This window comes from Mytilus californianus, unplaced genomic scaffold (genome assembly GCF_021869535.1).
Source record: "Mytilus californianus isolate M0D057914Y unplaced genomic scaffold, xbMytCali1.0.p SCAF_2, whole genome shotgun sequence".
In the NCBI taxonomy this organism is placed as follows: domain Eukaryota; kingdom Metazoa; phylum Mollusca; class Bivalvia; order Mytilida; family Mytilidae; genus Mytilus; species Mytilus californianus.
This window is the reverse complement of record NW_026262668.1, coordinates 1,874,380-1,890,828: the sequence shown is the minus strand read 5'-3', so window position 1 is coordinate 1,890,828 and position 16,449 is coordinate 1,874,380.

The window sequence follows — 16,449 nt, the reverse complement described above, 5'->3', positions numbered from 1 at the left end:
GTGTTTTTATTTTCCACATGTATAATTCAAATAAAACTTTCAATAACGAATTGTATATTTAGTTGAACACATACACTTCTTGATAAATACCAGTAAATAGCATGCAGTAGTGCAGTTACTTATTTTTTCATCCGAATTTACATTAAATCGACACCCATTACTTAAGAATCAACCAAACACGCTTAGGACACAGGAATGAGGGCCAATATGTAATTGACAATTTGTATTTAAATCCTAAAACATAAAATTATAGGTGGGATCTGTTAGTAATTCTACGGTTGCTAACAAACTGGTACATCGTTAATTTGTTCTGAATTTCATCTTGCAATGGATTTATTCACTCTTATAACTGTGGTCTTAGTGGGTTTACTAGGTTAATAAAATTGAGAATGGAAATGGGGAATGTGTCAAAGAGACAACAACCCGACCATAGAGCAGACAACAGCTGAAGGCCACCAATGGGTTTTCAATGCAGCGAGAAACTCCCGCACCCGGAGGCGTCCTTCAGCTGGCCCCTAAACAAATATGTATACTAGTTCAGTGATAATGGACGTCATACTAAACTCCAAATTATACACAAGAAACTAAAATTAAAAATGATACAAGACTAACAAAAGCCAGAGGCTCCTGACTTGGGACAGGCGCAAATATACATCAAATGTAAAAATAATATAAGTGTTCTGGAAAATGAAAAAAAAATACTATCTTATGTTCATGAAGGATAAAGTGAAGACAGGACGAATTTCATGTAAAAGGTTTGTTATAGTTTTCTTTGTTACGAGTGAAGTATTCTTTGTATACACATTAAATTTTGAAAAATCCAGAATTGCTCAAACAAAATCTCCGATATCACAATCAAAACAAAGACAACGAGACGATTTTGACACATGGGTTATCAATTATTCGATAATTCTTTACAAAGCACAAAAATGTTGGCATTCACCTCAAAAGCTAACCAAACCTTTAAACAGATTTATTCGAAAAGGATATAGTTACTATACTGTTGTCAAGTCATAAAGGATTGCGTATTTTGGTATTAATATTGTTTCAATCATAGGGTCTTTGCATCGGAAATAAACAAATTTATTCTAAAACCAGTTGTTGGCATGATACGGGTGATGTTCTTCTCATATATTTTATGATGGTATGATACTAAACCCCTAACGGGAGGGATTGTACTTGACTTTCATATGATGAAGACATAATCTTTCAGTCAGTTTAATTGAGGTCTGGAGCTGGCATGTCAGTAACTGCTAGTAGTCCTTTGTTCATTTATGTATCATTGTCATTTTGCTTAGTTTCTTTTGTTACCTATTCTGACATCGGACTCGGACTTCTTTTAAACTGAGTTTTACTGTGCGTTTTGCTATGTGTTTCTTTATTCTACATTGGCTAGAGGTATAAGGGGAGGGTTGAGATCTCACAAAACATGTTTAACCCCGCCGTATTTTTGCGCCTGTCCCAAGTCAGGAGCCTCTGGCCTTTGTTAGTCTAGTATGTTTTTTAATTTTAGTTCATTTATATGTTTTGGAGTTTAGTGTGACGTCCATTTTCACTGAACTAGCACACAATTTTATTTAGGGGCCAGCTGAGGACCACCTCCGGGTGTGGGATTTTCTCGCTGCATTGAAGACCCATTGGTGGCCTCTGGCTGTTGTCTGCTCTTTGGTCGGGTTGTTGTCTCTTTGACATATTCCCCATTTCCATTCTCAATTTTATTTATATCTATTATGGACAGACAGATTTGTATTATTCTTGTGAATTAGAACATGTCACATTATTCAAACAACGTTTAGCACTCAGGAGTACTAAGTTAGATTCGACTATTACAGCGAAAGACTTGTAAAAGAAGTTTATTTAGTCAGAACCGCTCAAGACGAAGCAGTTTAATACTAGCGATAGATAGTCGACAGTAAAGTATGCTGATATGATACGAAGCAATTTTATCGATACTTTTAGATAGATCACAAAATTGACTAGGACTGTTTATGACGTTTTTACACTAAATTCGTTGGATGTGTACTGATTGATACTAAAGTCTGTTAGAACTTGATTTATTTATAAAATGAACTTGGCTTAAAAAACTAGCTTTCAGAAACTGCGAGTGCATTTACTCTTATATCGGTGCGTAGTGTCTAATGTTTTTATGTCAGTTTTGTATGTGCTTCGTACCGATCTATTGAGTTAAGCTATTTCCAACTTATTTTTGCTTCCGTTCTTATGTTGTGCTTTTAAACAACTGTCTTCTGTTAGGAAAAGGGTTGAGTGCTCACAAACATGTTAAACACAGTCACATTCTGTATGTTCATGTCCGAATTTAAGAGCCTGTAATTCCGTGGTTGTCGTTGTTTCATGTCTGTCATATTTGTTTTTCGTAGATTGTATTGTTATACATAATTAGGCCGTTAGTTTTCTGGTTTGAATTGTTTTTCCATTTTTCATGTCGAGCCTTTTACAGCTGAGGACACGGTATGGGTTTTGCTCATTGTAGAAGGCCGTACAGTAACCTATAATTGCTTACGACCACATCATTTGAACTCTAGTGGATAGTTGTCTTATTGGCAATCATACCACATTTCCTCATTTTGATTGATATACAGGTTCGAATTCCATGGGATTTAAATTGGTGAATAAATACTGATTGCATGCTGACCTCGTTTTGAAACTGATAATATTTGCTTTCATTAAATTGTTTTTTTCTAATATATATAAAGTTTATATATTATGTTATGAAGTTAGAGCTTAAATGCGATCAAGTGAAACTATTAGATCTAAATCTAGTAAATGGTATGTCCTACATACATAAGGCAAACAGATAGATCAAAGTTATTTAAGTCGGCATGATATTTTCCTGCCACCAATGCTTATCCCTAGCTTTTACACTTGGCTTTCGTCACTCTGTTTATTTTTCCTATTTGTAATCTATTTCTTATTCTGCCTGCCAGAATTAAACATTATAGGAATAGCGTCAAAATCCAAATCTAAAATAACAAGAAATATATGAACAAAGTTTAAGCTGATATGTCTGTCTCCTCATTTCAAAAATGCATATTTCTGATTCTTTATACAAGTCATCGTCTTGATACTTAAAAGTCTATGGTATTCAGTAATCAAAGACCTTTTCTACCACTTTGATCGTGTAACACTTAATTCGTCGTCTCTGAATTATGTACCCACCATGAAGCATGTGGTCCCCATCTGATCCACAAAGTGACATTGAAATTATACAACTTTTTTTAATATTGGACCATGAAACTATACACGTATAACTATAGTAGGTATAAGTTATTCTATCCTCGTTTTGACAGATATGTAAATAATAAATCCGAAAAATTAAAATAATACAAAGTAGTATTTTCAATGCAGATAGACCTGTCTTTATTTCAGAAGCCATCTTACTGAAATTTTTTTCAAATACTCAAAGAAAATTCTAATGAAATCATTAGCAAAGTTTCAATCAGAGTTGCCTAGTTTGCAAGGGTTATACTTTCTTTGTTCTCATAATTCATTTCATTATTAAATGGAAAAAAGTAAAGAATTGATGTCCAAGGTTTTCTTATCTATTTTTTGGAAAGTGGTTTTGTTCCTTTTTTTCTAGGAACTGTCTTTTCCATTGATGTCTTTTGAATATTCCTTTTGTATTTTTTTTATTTTTTTTCAAGGTATAGAACCACTAATTCGACTCAGTCAGAAAGATTCTTCCAGAAAGTAGTACATATTTTATAAAAAATAGTTCCTACGCATAGCTGTAATTTTTTTAAAAGTAAAATATTTGGGTAATTTTGGTATCAAATAAAAGCTTAAGGACTTGGGATCACTGTAGAATCCACAAAGTGACATAGGAATTACATAGAAACTATACACGTAAAATATAGTAGACATCACAGATTTCATTTCTGTTTTAAATTGTTTAGAGGTTAGAATCATTGCACTTTAACACTATTTTTTTATAATTTTCACTTTGACCTATCAATAGAGGATCGGTGCAAAAGGACATTAAATCAAATTTGGCTACAAAGGCACAGACTATGACTATACAATTACAAAGGCACAGACTACGACTATACAATTACAAAGGCACAGACTATGACTATACAATTACAAAGGCACAAACTACGACAATACAATTACAAAGGCACAAACTACGACTATACAATTACAAAGGCACAGACTACGACAATACAAATACAAAGGCACAGACTACGACAATACAAATACAAAGGCACAGACTAAGACTATGCAATTACAAAGGCACAGACTACGACTATACAATTACAAAGGCACAGACTACGACTATACAATTACAAAGGCACAGACTACGACTATACAATTACAAAGGCACAGACTACGACTATACAATTACAAAGGCACAGACTACGACTATACAATTACAAAGGCACAGACTACGACTATACAATTACAAAGGCTCAGACTACGACTATACGATTACAAAGGCTCAGACTACGACGATACAATTACAAAGGCACAGACTACGACTATACAATTACAAAGGCACAGACTACGACTATACAATTACAAAGGCACAGACTACGACTATACAATTACAAAGGCACGACTAAGACTATACAAATACAAAGGCACAGACTAAGACTATACAATTACAAAGGCACAGACGACGACTATACAATTACAAAGGCACAAACTACGACTATACAATTACAAAGGCACAAACTACGACTATAGGTTAAGAAGATGTGGTATAATTGCCAATGAGACAACTATCAACTGAAGTCCAAAGACTAGTTTTATTTTAAAGTTATAATATTAAAGGAAGGATACAATGGCAATGTGTTAGATTGCTTTAAAGTTAGCGTTAGGGAAAAAAATAAGATGAATAAATTCGATAATTGGATGCAATCAAGTGGAACTTTTCATTTGTAAAGATAGATTTTTCAATTAAAGTGTACTTATATATCTTTCAACCCGGAAAATAATTCATGTGGAAAATGATTGTATCCTATATAGCTAGTACTATTATAATTATAAATCTTCACCCAGGATATATTTTATAAACAAGTGCATACGAATTGAAAATTAAATGCATTTGAACCTTTTGAATTTACAATTATTGGATAAACAATATGTTCTTAATTAAAGGATAACAAGGGAAATCTGATGAGGCTGTCGAAAAACGATAACAATTACGTAAGTAAAAGGGTGATATATTTTATTAACAAAAAAGACAGTAGCGCAATAACATTAACAGTACAAATTTTTCTGCACCAGATGTGCATTTCGACAATTAAAGTATCTTTGCTCGAGGTAAAAATATTTGATATTCCAAGACCTAATAAAAATGTTGAAGGGCTGATAAATCCAAACAAGACAAACTTCAGTCAGACAGAGTTCAATAAGGAGTCATAAAAGGTTTATAATTTTATAATTTGTTACGCCAGACATGGTTTTAGTCTACACAAGAATCGCAAGTGGGACTCGAATAAAAAAAGATAGATGACAAATGAAAAACTTGAAGCGCAATAAAAATCAAAAGTTTCCGAAAAGTTGTGTCAAATACGACTAAGGCTATATATACCTGGGTAAATATGGCATGGTATTGGTTGCAAAAATTTGATATTTTTCATTTAAATGCAATATTTCTTATTTAATTGGTATATTTCTTCATTAAATGCAATATTTTTTTATTTGAATGGTATATTTTTTCATTTAAATGCAATATTTTTTATTCAGATGGTATAATTTTTCATTCAAATGGTATAATTTTTCATTCAAATGGTATAATTTTCGTTCAAATGCAATATTTTTTATTCAATTGGTATAAAATGTCATTTGAATGCAATATTTTTTATTCAATTGGTATAGTAGTTTTTTATTTATATGCAATAATTGCATTATGGGAAATTCTTTGACGTCATAAGGTCAAATTTGCATCAACTTTTGTGATTGGTCCGTAACTGTTTGGATTTCTCCCCTTTCTTTCTAAACTTGAGTGACCAAGAATTGAATTAAAAAACGCGTCAGAATATCGCCCCTCTAACTAAAATTGGCGTTCGTGCGAGTTCGTGCACTGGCTGTCAATGCCAATAATGGCCAGGACGAGCAAAAAATGCGAGTGACAAGTAATAATAATTAATTTGACACACAACTTGTTCATGGATAGAAACAGATGCCTGCGTGCATGGCAAAAATATCTCCAATGAAAACCTTTTCTGAAGAAACTCTCCTACAGTCTACACATTGAAAAAAAAATAAAATACAAAGCTAGCCCCCCTCTCCCTTCTAAGTCCAGATACATGTAATCATGACGTTCTTTAGTGCTATATCATTTTTTACTTTTCTTGATCCTCAGAGACGTTGCAGGAAGGCACACATGAAAAAAGAATAAAAAACATCCAGGACGTTACAATTATTTGGACTAAGTCCCCTCTTTTTTACTACACCTAATTACGACAGCAGAACCAGAAACCCACAAGTAGAGACATAAGCTGTTATACTCCGGAACTAACTCTTTATTAAAGACAATTCAGGATAAATTGGAACCAGTTACTAACCCATGTTACAACAATAGTCCTATGACATAGGACTTCACTATATGAGGCGTGAACTTCATATTTAATACTATCTATAATATGTGCTCTCATGTCTTATGCTGCAAATCATTTTACATTTAGGATTCGTTGCTGAGCTTTTTTTTACTGTTCTCGTCTCCGAATCCCTTAAATAGATTTTTTTTCAAGCCCAACAGTAGTTCAATAATTACTATATGTCTTTGCATAAATAAGTATGCAGGGCATATTTCAAAACATATTTTATCTTCAGGACTTTTAAATGATTTACTTTTCAATACTGCATTGGGAAGGGGGGTATACAAGTTTATTTTGTGACACATTATATAATATAATTAAGTATCCAACAAATTATATGATTGTACGTTTAGCTATTATCTAGAACCGTACAAAATGTATATAATTTGACACATTTAACAGGGGCGGATCCAAAACCTCGGTGTCTAGAGGGGGAGGGGGGAGTAGGTTAAAATTTTGATATTTGTATAGAGATGTATATATGCGAGTATTTGCAGTAATGGTTATGGTGTGTGTGTGAGGGTAGGGGTTTCAGATCAAAGATCGTTTCTATAATTCTATATCTTTTAGTTTTTACCATTTCACTCTATTCTTTATCCTTTGATCTCTATTATATTTGTCCTAAACATGCGTGACATATTTGCCACTGGACATAAGGCAACCAAAAGTCAATCAACGTATTCTGTATATTTCATCATTTCTTTATTATGTTATCTATAGGTTTGGTCCCGCCCCTTATCTATTTTTTGGCACATTAGTTCAATGTAGGATAAAAAAAAACTTAATTCATATAGTTTTTTTCACTGACCCCTCTAGCCCCCCCCCCCCCTTAATTTGGGAAAAATTGATTGACCAATAAGGATATATATAAAATCGATGTTAATTAAACAAAACTTGTAGCAATTTTGACCCCCTCCCCCCCCCAAAAAAAAACTATTTGAATTAAGTTTTTTTATCCTTCATTGATTTTCTGATGTCGTCCCTTATCCTCTGTATGTAAACCAATTCATGTCCTGATAAATGGTGACTCATGCATAGCATCATATGTGGTTATTAAAACAAGAAACATATACATATTATAATAATTAATGTATGCTAGGACTTATAGATAGATGTCATTAGTCCCAGGTCATGTAATAAAGTAGGTCTCATAAAAATACAATAGCATTTTAATTTTGATGATTATATATATGTTTATATATTTAATAATGCCATTTTTTTTTTAAAGGGTAGGGGCAAGGCGTTTTTAAAACATATCAATGGGGCGCGTTTTTTTTTTTTTTTTTGTTCTTCGGAAGTGAGCCAGAAGAAGTCCATTTCTGGTTTTTTTTGCATTGGGAAGATCTTCTGGCTCTCTTCCACCTCTTCTTTTTTGATAGGTTGACGGCAGAGGCACATAACAAACATGGCGTCGTTTAGTCTAAATGAAATTAATAAATTTATGAATGCAGATATATTAGAATGTGAGCTGTTTTATAAACGTTTTTATGGTATGACAGCCTTAGTAGGACATCCCTGAAGGACGATAAGCTGGATAAATATAAGAACTACACGGACAATAACAGTTAAGGGACGATTATTTGATATTCTAGGGAAGGGATTTTGATTGATTGGTGTTTAACGCTACTTTCAACACTATTGGGCTATTCCGTGGTGGTCAGTTTAAATTTATAGATGAAGGATGGGGAAGGGAAGAGAGGGCATTATTATTCATTTCAATCTGTCGCTAATCATGCCTATTTTTCAGCTCTTACCAGGCAACCATATTCATATATGAAATCCTTCTGTTCCCCACCCCAACAAATAAATAAATATCAAATGGTTTTCATCTTATTTAACACAAGTTTAAATTGATTGATTGTTTGTTGCTAATTTTAACGCCCAGTGAAAATTATTTCATGCTTGTTCAGGAAAACACGAGTTTAGAAGTCACGTATATAATATAAAAATGAAGAGATGGAATATGATTGCTAATAAGGCAACTATCCACCGGAGTTCAAATATGAAGTGGATGTAAGCAATTAAAGATAAGATAAGATAAGATAAGAAAAATGTATTTTAAGTCGGGTTACATGAAATACTACAAACATAAGCTCTGTAGAGCTTTTTGCCGTCATGTAGACAAATGCTTTTTGTAGACAATCGTAAGGCCTTCAACAATGACAAAAACCTGATACTGTAAAGTCGTCTATAAAAGGCCCGACATGAAAAGTGTGAACAATTCAAACGAAAAAACTAACAGCCTAATTATACATAACAAAACAATTTACAAAATATCAAATATGAGTCGAGACAGGAACCAACGACAACCACTAAACTACAGGCTCCATCCCTGGGACCGGCAAATAAAGAATATGGCAGGGTGGATATAAAAACGAAGATGTGGTATGATTGCAAATGAGACAACTCTCCACAAGAGATCAAATGACACAAAAATCAACAGCTATAAGTCACAGTACGGCCTTCGTCAATAAGCAAAGCCTACACCGCATAGTCAGCTATAAAAGGCCCCGAAATCAAAAATGTAAAACAATTCAATCGAGAAAACTAACGGCCGAATTAATGTACAAAAAAATGAACGAAACACAAATATGTATAACAAAGCAACAAACGGCAACCACTGAATTACAGGCTCCTGACTTGGGACAAGCACATACATACAGAATGTGGCGGGGTTAAACATGTAAGCGGGATCCCAATCCTCCCCCTAATCTGGGACAGCGGTGTAACAGTACAACAACATGTTTGTGAGCAACCTATCCCGAAGCTGGGACAGTGGTGTAACAGTACAATAAAATAACAACCTGCACAAATCAGCAAATTAACTCAAAAGATCGGTACGAGACACACAAAAAAACTAACATTAAGACAATAGACACAAAGCACCGACATAAGAGTATTTGCAATTACTGGAAGTTTGCTCAAACCTAATTACAACTGGAACCGAAATAAATCTTGTTCTCCCAGACTGAGTTATCAATCAGTACACAACGCGCGGCAAAGGATTTATTAAAAAAAGAAAACAGTCTGAGAAACGTCTGGTTTACGTTGTATATAGATATAAGAAGATGTGGTATGAGTGCCGATGAGACAACTCTCCATCCAAGTCATAATTTGTAAATGTAAACCATTAAAGGTCAACGTACGGTCTTCAACACGGAGCCTTGTCTCAAACCGAACAGCAAGCTATAAAGGGCCCCCAAAAAATTAGTAGTGTAAAACCATTCAAACGGGAAAACCAACGGTGTCTAATCTATTTAAAAAAACCGATATACTTGCATATCAATCCATATACAATGAAACGGTTTTTAAAAAGTGGACCGAACGTTTTGACCATCGAAATTTTGCAATAGAAATACTAGTTATGACCACAAGATTTTAACAGCCAGTGCAGGACTCGCACGAACGTTAGATTTAGTTAGAGGGGCGATATTCTGACGCGTTTTTTAATTCTTGGTCACCCATGTTTAGAAAGAAAGGGGAGAAATCCAAACAATTTCCGACCAATTACAAACGTTGTTGCAAATTTGACCTTATGACGTCAAAGAATTTCCCATAATGCAATTATTGCATATAAATAAAAAAAACTACTATACCAATTGAATAAAAAATATTGCATTCAAATGACATTTTATACCAATTGAATAAAAACTATTGCATTTGAATGAAAATTATACCATTTGAATGAAAAATTATACCATTTGAATGAAAAATTATACCATTTGAATAAAAAATATTGCATTTAAATGAAAAAATATACCATTCAAATAAAAAAATATTGCATTTAAATGAAGAAATATACCAATTAAATAAGAAATATTGCATTTAAATGAAAAATATCAAATATTTGCAACCAATACCATGCCATAGGTAAACAAGGAACAGACATGTAAACAAATCTTCTTTATAATGAACAATATCGGGCAGATCTAGGCAGGTTTGGGTTCTGGTGCCAACACAGAAAAATATATTTCAGCCTCGTTTTGATCAATGTTTATTGGGTGTTAATAGTAAATCTGAAAGATCGACTAAAATAATACAAAGCACTATTTTCTATGCAGATAGAACTGTCTGCATTTCATAAGCCATCTTACTGACATTTTTTCAAATACTCTTTTGAAAAGAAAAGAAAATTGTATAGAAACCATTAGCAAAGAAGCAACCAGAATTGCCTAGCTGGCAGGGGTTATAATTTCTTTGTTCTCATAATTTTGATGTCCACGGTTTCCTTATAAATCTTTTTTTAAAAGTGTTTTTGTTCCTTTTCTAGCACTTGTCTTTTCCATTGATGTCTTTTGAATGCTCCTTTCGTATTTTTTATTTTCTTAAAGATATCGACGAAAATCTGTTCTAAACAACTTTGTACGAGAAAAATGATAACATTTTACTAGGACTGTTGTGATATAAACATATTATAAAATACAAAACTTTAGAATTAGTCCAGTGAAAGGATATACATTATTGGATTCTGAGACAATATAAAGAGAAAAAATAACTCATAGTCAAATAACATATTTACTTCTCGGATAATTTAACAATAGCCAGAAATGTCACCCTTTTGTAGAAAGTAAAATTTTAACAATCAATCAAAAGAACTACAAAGAATGTTCATTATTGTATTTACTCGATTGTTTTTTTAATTTTTTTAGGATAAAATGAAACCTGTCAGGTGTTTTTGGAAAAGAAATGCGATACTTTTCTGTTGTTTAATCATTAGCGTATGGTTCATATACAACAAAAGTTACCGAAGTTCAGTTAGAAATGAATTCCATAGCGGACTGTCTAATCCAGGAGATATAAGATATTTGATAAATAATAAGCATATGTGCCATGATTATAGAAGCGTTTTTTGTATCATACTTGTAAGTTCTGATGTTACTCATTTTAACAGACGAGTAGAACTTAGAAGCACTTGGTTGAAATCCAATAATTATCGACCGAGAAATGTCCAAGTGATATATTTAACAGGTAAAATAGATGATAAAAACGTACAAAATAAATTGATGCTGGAAAGTCAAACATACTCTGATATAATACAAGGTGATTTTATAGATTCATACCAAAATTCAACTTACAAAGGAGTACTTGGATTGAAATGGGTCTCTGAACATTGTAGAAATGCCGACATTGTTATAAAAACCCATGACAATGTGGTTATCAACCTTTTTCTATTTTTTGAAAAATTTGCGATAGAGAGCTGTTAGGAAAGTACATTCGTTCTAACGAAATCGTCCGAGTGAAAGGTAGTCAATACTATGTACCGACACGATACCTGAAAGGAATCATATATTATCCTCTACCTTACTTAAGGTGGTACCTAACACTACAGGGAGATAACTCTGTAAAAATCAGCTAAACGTTTTAATTACGTTGTATTGTTAAGGAAATATTAAGCTTCTCAATGATCAAAATTAGTGTTTGTCAAACTGCTATATAACCAATGAAATTTTTCTGATAAAGTGGTAAACCGTTGGTTCAAATTTTTTGAAATTTTTATATTTTTGTCAAAGGGTCAAAGTAAACATTTTGTCAAAATTTTATGAAAATTAAACGAGCCAAATTGATATTAGTCAAGGTGTTGGGTACCACCTTAAGTGGGCTGGCTGTTATTTTACCCGGTAAGCTTATTCCTCTATATTTTAACGCCTCAATAACAAGTGAATACTTCCCCATAGAAGATTTCTTTTTGTTTGGTATTCTTACTGCCAAAATTAATCGTGACTTTTCTGACACGAGTAAACTTAAGTATAGAGATTTAACTAAGTTTATCACTTCAGACGATAGATATTGGAAACACTGCTATCTTTCGTTGAAAGGGAATTGCAATTTATTAATAGTTTATCAAGAACAGTATCGACTGGACACAGAAAGCGTTTGGAATGTTATCATCAAGAACAGGATTCAGAGTGCAAGTGGTCATTTTGATTTGGAATAAATTGTTGCTTCCATCTTGTTAAATGTTGATACTTTTCTATTTTCAAACGATGACTAATTATTACAGAAGTACACTTCGCTCAACAGCTGGTAACCATCATGGTATTTCAACTTGATTTTAAATCATTACAAAAAAATGTAACAGCTAAGCTGGTTATTGGGATTAACCATTTTAAACAAACTACCTTATGCCAGATGATAAAGAATTGTTACTTTTTGGTGTTCGTAAATGTTTAAATATTTGGATTCCTTTTCTTTTTGGTTTCCCGCGCACCTAAGAAAAACTTTATCACCAAACATGCCAAATACTCACGGAAACCTGTGTCAAACGCATATATTGTATACGACGGCATATATTTAGTCTATGTACTTAATCATGTGTGCCAATGGCTCATGAAGTAATTGGTAAAACAATTGTATGCACCACGTACAGTAGAAGTCACAACCATCAAACACAAAGACTTCTTTCATTTGTACATAACGTGTCTATACTATAGCTGGTATGTTACCTTCAATCCCAAAACTTTAAAGCTCACTATATTCTGAGTAAAATTTTTACAGTATTGTTGTCTGAACTCAATTCACTTTTCAAGTGCTTGTGTTACAGATCTCAGTTCTTTCCAAGGAAAGACTTGAGTCGATGATTACATATACTGCTACATCAACTTATTTTCGAGAGAAGTAAAATAATGCAAACATGTCAAAATTGGATCTTCTTCCGTATAAATAAACTAACAAAATATGTCAATCGCAAAATTTTATCGCCTAGAAACGGCTAAACGATAAAAAAAAAAAAAGAGTAACCGCAAAAATTAATTTACAGTAAAAGCCATTTAATACTTTGGAAAGTAAGGCTAAAAGAAATAACAAGATGGGACGTTCTATATTTGGTGGATAACACCTACACAGAGTAATCTCTCACATATACCTACATTCCGTACTTAGAAAAAAAACTTGATTAATTCCTTTTTTTCTAGTTTGTTGTGCATTAAAACTTGTTTTGATACACCTTCATTAAACTGTTGCATGTTATTGTCCGCAAAAATATTTGAAAAAGTATACTCCGAGTTTAACATCTCTATGACCTGTTTAAAAGAAGTTTATTAACTTAAGGGAAATTTAAAAAAAAAATGCAATGTAGAACTTTTCTTAGCGTATAGAGATCAACTTCATGTTCTTTATAATATCTAATCAATCAAGTAATCAATCAATCAGTCAATCAATCAATCAATCAATCAATTAATCAATTAATCAATTAATCAAAGCGAATAATCTGGCCGTTAAATCGAAATCTAATTCGAGGCTATTGGTTCAGCCAAAAGATTTGTCAAAATCATTTTATAACGTCATCTTCGTATATTACCATCTTGCATTAGTACCGTTGCGCAAATCTTTAGTCTTATATTTTTTCCTATTCTAGACGATCCGGTACATATTGAACTGCAAATTGATTCACCGGAAATAAAATTCATATTATTAACCTAAAGATTATGTAAATATTTTTGAAATTGTGTCAGAGCAAGTTGTAACGTTTTGGATGTTTGTACAATATTCGAAAATTTGAATATTTTGATGTATGGAGATACAGGGTGGACAAACTCCTTCCATCGAAGCAGAATTTCCCGTCTCTGTTCGAGAGGTTTTTTTTCAGTTGATTTTGGATATTTTCAAGTTGTGGAACATCAAATCAAAGTTTTTGAGATGGTGGTTATTCGAGTTATAGATATATGTAAACATTTTGAATTCTGTATTACGACTCTTTCTTGAATCAATAGATATAGGAAGATGTGGTATGAGTGCCAATGAGACAACTCTCCATCCAAGTTACAATTTATAAAAGTAAATCATTAAAGGTCAAGGTACGGCCTTCAACACGGAGCATTGGCTCACACCGAACAACAAATTATAAAGGGCCCCAAAAATTACTAGTGTAAAACCATTCAAACAGAAAAACCAACGGTCAAATTTATATAAAAACGAGAAACGAGAACTACATAAACAGACGACAACTACTGTAATCAGATTCCTGACTTAGGACAGGTGCAAACATTTGCAGCGGGATTAAACGTTTTAATGGTACCAAACCTTCTCCCTTTTCTGAAACAATAGTATAACATCACAACATAGAAAAACACACTATAAAATATCAATTGGAAGGCTTAACTCAATCAAAAAACGTAAATTAACAAACACAATGAACGAATAAATTTGACCTGTGACACCTGAATGCAAATACACAGTTAATAAAAAATTACAAGGGATAAATAATTAAAGTCAAAAGTAAATAAACAGGTTTAAACAAAGTTAACGTATGATATCACTGTGAAATTTCAAACAATTTATGGAAAATCATCACTTTTGAAGAAACCTGCGTCATTTTATACACAGGTAAATGAAAATAATTTTGTTGTTAAGTATACTTCTTCTTCTGTGTGTATGAAATCTTCCGTTTAGGAATACCAAGAAATTTCTTTAATATCAATAAAACTAATCTAACACTTGGTACATATGGGGTGAATATCAACAATAAAAATATACAATTAGTGCTAGATAAAACTTCCTGTACAGGTCCAAGAACAGCATCTAAGGAAAAATGAAATAATTTTGATGTTCATAGTACGAAGAAGTAAAAATTTGTAGTAAATAAATACCAAATAATCAAAGCTGGTAAATAGACAAGATCCATGTTAACATTAAATAACAAAAAGGCATTACAAATAGTATCAACAGGTCAAATTAAAAAGAAAGTACGATTTGAGAGTACTCGCAGTTACTGACAGCTAGTTAAAAGCCAAAACAATTAATAATAAAAAATCATGCATCAGAGACTAAAATCAACTAAAATACATCCCAGGGATTTAGTATTTTAACGTCATGAACAGTCAAAGAAGACATGACTTGTGCAATTAATGCCAAAAATAAATGTATCGACAGGTAGTAGGATAGTTCGGAGTGACTTCTTTATAGATAAAAGTGAACGTGTGTGTGTCTCTATACATCCCGTTTGAAAAGAAAATACAAATTTAGTTATGCTTTAATTTGCTAATGACAAAATCGATATTTGTGCCAATGTAAACTATATTCAGAGATCTAATTACAACATTGGTACGATAACCCTTATTAATAAGTTTGTTTAAAGGTTCGATGAGTTTACACGGATCACATAATGATTTCCGCGCTTTAAGTACAATATTACCATAAAATTTAGGATGTGAAATACCATTTTTAATAAGTTTTCTACAGGTACAGCCAAATTTACTAATTAAATCTTTGTATCTATGAAAGAATTTAGTAAAAGTTTTAAGTAATTTATGGTAACGAAATCCCTGACTTAATAATTTACCAGTGATGCATTGATTACGTTCGTTAAAATCTATGACATCACTACACACACGGGCATACCGAACGAGTTGGGATATATAAACACCGTATGATGGAGCCAAAGGCACATCGCCGTCTAAAAAAGGAAAATTAACAATAGGGAATGAAAAATCGTCTCTTTTGTCGTAAATTTTAGTATGGAGTTTCCCTTTAGAAATTGAAATGTCTAAATCTAGAAAAGGACAACTGCTGCTATTTATGTTAGATTTAGTTAAAGTGAGTTCTTTTGGGTAAATTTCGGTAGTATATTTAGAGAACTCTGGATTATTTAACGAAATGCATGAATATAGTTGATAATTATAAACATTTCGAAAGTAACTTAAAACAAAATAGTTCCTCTAAAAAATGTTCAGACAAAAGAACAAACTAAATTCTTTAGTACTCCAGGAAATTATTATGTATTTGCACCTGCTAACAAATCAGCCATCAACTGCATGCCGTAAATAGAGGTAAGTACTGTACTGAAATAGTCAATGCTGGTATCACAAAATAGAGTTAAATTAACTTTCATATAAAAATAAGAAGATATGGAATGATTTCTAATTAGACTACTCTCTACCAGAGACCAAAT